Source organism: Oncorhynchus masou, chromosome 9 (assembly GCF_036934945.1).
Source record: "Oncorhynchus masou masou isolate Uvic2021 chromosome 9, UVic_Omas_1.1, whole genome shotgun sequence".
Taxonomy (NCBI): Eukaryota; Metazoa; Chordata; class Actinopteri; order Salmoniformes; family Salmonidae; genus Oncorhynchus; species Oncorhynchus masou.
Window position 1 is genome coordinate 8470793 of NC_088220.1, and position 6638 is coordinate 8477430.

The 6638-nt window shown below is 40.4% G+C and overlaps 1 long non-coding RNA gene across 2 annotated transcripts; it reads left to right on the forward strand.

The window, feature by feature from the left end:
- Positions 1 to 1156: 1156 nt before the first annotated feature.
- On the forward strand, positions 1157 to 5718 carry LOC135545479 (uncharacterized). Of its 2 annotated transcripts, none has more exons than XR_010456468.1 (2): positions 1157 to 1306; positions 2320 to 5718. It is a non-coding gene; the product is annotated as an uncharacterized LOC135545479 (long non-coding RNA). The 2 variants fall into 2 exon arrangements; XR_010456467.1 differs by having other exon boundaries at positions 3743 to 5718.
- Positions 5719 to 6638: the final 920 nt, after the last annotated feature.

The window sequence follows — 6638 nt, forward strand, 5'->3', positions numbered from 1 at the left end:
TGAGGGTTATCCATGTTTATATATACACTATGTGAGGGTTATCCATGTTTTTATACACACTATGTGAGGGTTATCTATGTTTATATATACACTATGTGAGGGTTATCCATGTTTATATACACTGTGAGGGTTATCTATGTGTATATACACTGTGAGGGTTATCCATGTTTATATACACTGTGAGGGTTATCTATGTTTATATATACACTATGTGAGGGTTATCCATGTTTATATATACACTATGTGAGGGTTATCTATGTTTATATTCACTTTGTGAGGGTTATCTATGTTTATATATACACTGTGAGGGTTATCCATGTTTCTATATACACTATGTGAGGGTTATCTATGTTTATATACACTATGAGGGTTATCCATGTTTATATATACACTATGTGAGGGTTATCCATGTTTTTATACACACTATGTGAGGGTTATCTATGTTTATATATACACTATGTGAGGGTTATCCATGTTTATATACACTGTGAGGGTTATCTATGTGTATATACACTGTGAGGGTTATCCATGTTTATATACACTGTGAGGGTTATCTATGTTTATATATACACTATGTGAGGGTTATCCATGTTTATATATACACTATGTGAGGGTTATCTATGTTTATATTCACTTTGTGAGGGTTATCTATGTTTATATATACACTGTGAGGGTTATCCATGTTTCTATATACACTATGTGAGGGTTATCCATGTTTATATACACACTATATGAGGGTTATCCATGTTTATATTCACACTCTGTGAGGGTAATACATGTTGCTATACTGCATTGTAATTAGTCCTACAGTGGTAGAGGGATTCAGAAAAGAGTTGATCATGATCTCTACTCCCTCACATCTAAATGACAAAACGGTTGTGACTGACTGTGATTGATGAAGGATACACTATAGACTCAGCACTGCATTAGGTGCGCAGAACACAATACACATCCAACATTGATTTAACCATTCCTGTGTGTGTGTGGATATATGGGATATTTACATTCATTATGCAGCTGGTGTCAGGATGATTTGAATAAATGGCCCCTTCTTCTCCTTTGTTGTTTGTGCTGGTTGAACAGAGCTCCTCTTGTCTCTGTGTACATAGGGCTGTGCACTACGAGGAGGTGCAGGCGTAGTGGGAGCAGAGCACAACATTGTGCCTGCAATGCAGAGGCTGTCGGGAGGGACACAGATTGATCTGGAGCTATTGAGACAACACTGATACGCTGCTAAAACTATGGACCCACGTCAGCAATCACTTCAGGACATTGGTGAGAGATTGGAGGAAGAGGTGAGGAAGAGGTGAGGAAGAGAACACTGCTTTGCTACTGACTTGTTTTATACTGTTTATGGTCGTGACACTGAACTCGTTAGATTCTGCTGCCAAGAGGCAATATCAAAGGGATTCTAAACCATAGAAAGATCATACCTGGCATGCATACCAGCAAAGAAATAAAGTTTCATATGTGCATTTTATAGTATTAAATCACTTTATTCCTGGATGTTTCATGGAACGAGGACACTGGAGAGAGCTCGGACTGTTAGTTAGCAAGACACATGCTACAGAATTTAATATTTTTAAAAGCTTTGTGTTCCAAGGTAGAGGATCTACCTGAGACCATGTGTTCCAAGGTAGAGGAGCTACCTGGGGCCATGTGTTTCAAGGTAGAGGAGCTACCTGGGGCCATGTGTTTCAAGGTAGAGGAGCTACCTGGGGCCATGTGTTCCAAGGTAGAGGAGCTACCTGAGACCATGTGTTCCAAGGTAGAGGAGCTACCTGATGCCATGTGCTCCAAGGTAGAGGAGCTACCTGAGACCATGTGTTCCAAGGTAGAGGAGCTACCTGATGCCATGTGCTCCAAGGTAGAGGAGCTACCTGATGCCATGTGCTCCAAGGTAGAGGAGCTACCTGATGCCATGTGCTCCAAGGTAGAGGAGCTACCTGAGACCATGTGTTCCAAGTTAGAGGAGCTACCTGGGACCATGTGTTCCAAGGTAGAGGAGCTACCTGGGGCCATGTGTTCCAAGGTAGAGGAGCTACCTGAGACCATGTGTTCCAAGGTAGAGGAGCTACCTGAGACCATGTGTTCCAAGGTAGAGGAGCTACCTGAGACCATGTGTGATTTATGAACTAAAAAGGAACAAATGTAAATCGGTCCACAAAATACCTCTTCTCTACTATGGCTAATAGTTCATCAAAAATGGATGTGTGACATTCTAAGTTGTGTAAGTTGTATTTCTACTGGCAATACATTCATTTTATGATATAATAAGAAAAAGTGTATTTATCATATATCTCAAAATTATGCCATCAGAGTGACAATAGTAGAACACCATCCAGAAGGCGAGGTCAGAACAGGTGCATCAAAGCTGGGACCGAGAGACTGAAAAACAGCTTCTATCTCAAGGCCATCAGACTGCTAAACAGCCATCACGAACTCAGAGAGGCTGCTGCCTACATTCAGACCCAATCACTGGACACTTAAAAAAATGGATCACTAATCACTTTAAATAATGCCACTTTAATAATGTTTACCTATCATACATTACTCATATCATATGTATATAATGTATTTTATACAATCTCTTGCGACTTGTCTATGCCGCTCGGCCATCGCTCATCCATATAGTACAGTTGAAGTCGGAAGTTTACATACATCTTAGCCAAATACATTTCAACTCAGTTTTTCACAATTCCTGACATTTAATCCTAGTAAAAGGTCTCTGTCTTAGGTCAGTTAGGATCACCACGAAATTTTAAGAATGTGAAATGTCAGAATAATAGTAGAGAGAAAGATTTATTTCAGCTTTTATTTCTTTCATCACATTCCCAGTGGGTCAGAGGTTTACATACACTCAATTAGTATTTGGTAGCATTGCCTTTAAATTGTTTAACTTGGTTCAGACTTTTTGGGTAGCCTTCCACAAGCTTCCCACAATAAGTTGGGTGAATTTTGGCCCTTTCATCCTGACAGAGTTGGTGTAACTGAGTCAGGTTTGTAGGCCTCTTTGCTCGCACACACTTTTTCAGTTCTGCCCACACATTTTTTTATGGAATTGAGGTCAGGGCTTTGTGAAGGCCACTCCAATACCTTGGTCCTTGTTGTCCTTAAGCCATTTTGCCATAACTTTGGAAGTATGCTTGGGGTCATTGTCCATTTGGAAGACCCATTTGCGACCAAGCTTTAACTTCCTGACTGATGTCTTGAGGCGTTGCTTCAATATATCCACAGAATTTTCCTCCCTCATGATGCCATCTATATTGAGAAGTGCACCGGTCCCTCCTGCAGCAAAGCACCCCCACAACATGATGCTGCCACCCCTGTGCTTCACGGTTGGGATTGTGTTTTTCAGCTTGCAAACCTCCCCTTTTTCCTCAAAACATAACAATGGGCATTATGGCCAAACAGTTCTGTTTTTATTTCATCAGACCAGAGGACATTTCTCCAAAAAGTATGATCTTTGTCCCCATGTGCAGTTGCAAACCGTAGTCTGGCATTTTTATGGCAGTTTTGGAGCAGTGGCTTCTTCCTTGCTGAGCGGCCATTCACGTTATGGCGATATAAGACTAGTTTCGTCTCAGCCTCCAGTATTTATGCTGCAGTAGTTTATGTGTCGGGGGGCTAGGGTCAGTTTGTTATATCTGGAGTACTTCTCCTGTCCTATTCGGTGTCCTGTGTGAATCTAAGTGTGCGTTCTCTAATTCTCTCCTTCTCTCTTTCTTTTTCTTTCTCGGAGGACCTGAGCCCTAGGACCATGCCCCAGGACTACCTGACATGATGACTCCTTGCTGTCCCCAGTTCACCTGTCCGTGCTGCTGCTCCAGTTTCAACTGTTCTGCCTTATTATTATTGGACCATGCTGGTCATTTATGAACATTTGAACATCTTGGCCATGTTCTGTTATAATCTCCACCCGGCACAGCCAGAAGAGGACTGGCCACCCCACATGTGCTCTCTCCAATTCTCTCTTTCTTTCTCTCTCTTGGAGGACCTGAGCCCTAGGACCATGCCCCAGGACTACCTGACATGATGACTCCTTGCTGTCCCCAGTCCACCTGGCCATGCTGCTGCTCCAGTTTCAACTGTTCTGCCTTATTATTATTGACCATGCTGGTCATTAATGAACATTTGAACATTTTGGCCATGTTCTGTTATAATCTCCACCCGGCATAGCCAGAAGAGGACTGACCACCCCACATAGCCTGGATCCTCTCTAGGTTTCTTCCTAGGTTTTGGCCTTTCTAGGGAGTTTTTCCTAGCCACCGTGCTTCTACACCTGCATTGATTGCTGTTTGGGGTTTTTGGCTGGGTTTCTGTACAGCACTTTGAGATATCAGCTGATGTGCGAAGGGCTATATAAATAAATTTGATTTGATTTGATTTTACTTGGATATAGATACTTTTGTACCTGTTTCCTCCAACATCTTCACAAGGTCCTTTGCTGTTGTTCTGGGATTGATTTGCACTTCTCGCACCAAAGTACATTCATCTCTAGGAGACAAAACTCGTCTCCTTCCTGAACAGTATGATGGCTGCGTGGTCCCATGGTGTTTATACTTGCATACTATTGTTTGTACAGATGAACGTGGTACCTTCAGGGGTTTGGAAATTGCTCCCAAGGATGAACCAGAATTGTGGAGGTCTACATTTTGTTTCTGAGGTCTTGGCTGATTTATTTAGATTTTCCCATGATGTCAAGCAAAGAGGTACTGAGTTTGAAGGTAGGCCTTGAAATACATCCACAGGTACACCTCCAATTGACTCAAATGATGTCAATTAGCCTATCAGAAGCTTCTAAAGCCATGACATCATTTTCTGGAATTTTCCAAGCTGTTTAAAGGCACAGTCAACTTAGTGTATGTTAACTTCTGACCCACCGGAATTTTGATACAGTGAACTTTAAGTGAAATAATCTGTCTGTAAACAATTGTTGGAAGAATTACTTGTGTCATGCACATAGTAGAGAATATGTTTACATAGAAGTTTGTGGAGTGGTTGAAAAACAAGTTTCAATGACTCCAACCTAAGTGTATGTAAACTTCTGATTTCAACTGTATATGTACATGTTCTCATTCACCCCATTAGATTTGTGTGTATAAGATAGTTGTTGGGAAATTGTTAGATTACTTGTTAGATATTACTGCACTGTCGGAACTTGAAGCACCAGCATTTCTCAACACTCGCATTAACATCTGCTAACCATGTGTATGTGACCGCTAACATCTGCTAACCATGTGTATGTGACCATTAACATCTGCTAACCGTGTGTATGTGACCAATAACATCTGCTAACCATGTGTATGTGACCAATAACATCTGCTAACCGTCTGTATGTGACCAATAACATCTGCTAACCATGTGTATGTGACCAATAACATCTGCTAACCATGTGTATGTGACCATTAACATCTGCTAACCATGTGTATGTGACCATTAACATCTGCTAACCATGTGTATGTGACCATTAACATCTGCTAACCATGTGTATGTGACCGTTAACATCTGCTAACCATGTGTATGTGACCATTAACATCTGCTAACAATGTGTATGTGACCGTTAACATTTTATTTTATTTGACAATATCACCATGTACACTGAGTGTGCTAAAAATATGTTATTTCCTTGACATAGACTAACCAGGTGAAAGCTATGATCCCTTATTGATATCACATGTTAATTAAATCTGTGTAGATTTTTATTTAACTAGGCAAGCCAGTTAAGAACAAATCCTTATTTTCAATGACGGCCTAGGAACAGTGGGTTAACTGCCTGTTCAGGGGCAGAACAACAGATTTGTACCTTGTCAGCTCAGGGATTTGAACTTGTAGCCTTTCAGTTACTAGTCCAACGCACGAACCACTAGGCTACCCTGCAGCCCCCGATTGAAGTGCCTTTGAACAGAGTATGGTAGTGGATGCCCTGCGCGCCGGTTTGTGTCAAGAACTGAAATGCTGCTGACTTCTCCGCGCTCAACAGTTTCCCTTGTGTATCAACAATGGTCCACCACCCAAAGGACAACTTGATACAACAGTGGGAAGCATTGAGTCAACATTGGCAAGCATCCCTGTGGAATACTTTCAACATCGTGTAGAGTCTGGCAAATGAAGGCTGTTCTGAGGGCAAAAGGGGGTGCAACTCAATATTAGGAAGGGGTTCCTAATGTTTGGTACAGATAATGAATAAGATGTAGTTAAACTAAACATGACAGTAGACTGTTATAATAAACATTACAGTAGACTGTTATACTAAACATTACAGTAGACTGTTATAATAAACATTACAGTAGACTGTTATACTAAACATTACAGTAGACTGTTATAATAAACATTACAGTAGATTGTTATAGTAAACATTACAGTAGACTGTTATAATAAACATTACAGTAGACTGTTATAGTAAACATTACAGTAGACTGTTATAATAAACATTACAGTAGACTGTTATAATAAACATTACAGTAGACTGTTATAATAAACATTACAGTAGACTGTTATAGTAAACATTACAGTAGACTGTTATAGTAAACATTACAGTAGACTGTTATAATAAACATTACAGTAGACTGTTATAATAAACATTACAGTAGACTGTTATAGTAAACATTACAGTAGACTGTTATAATAAACATTAC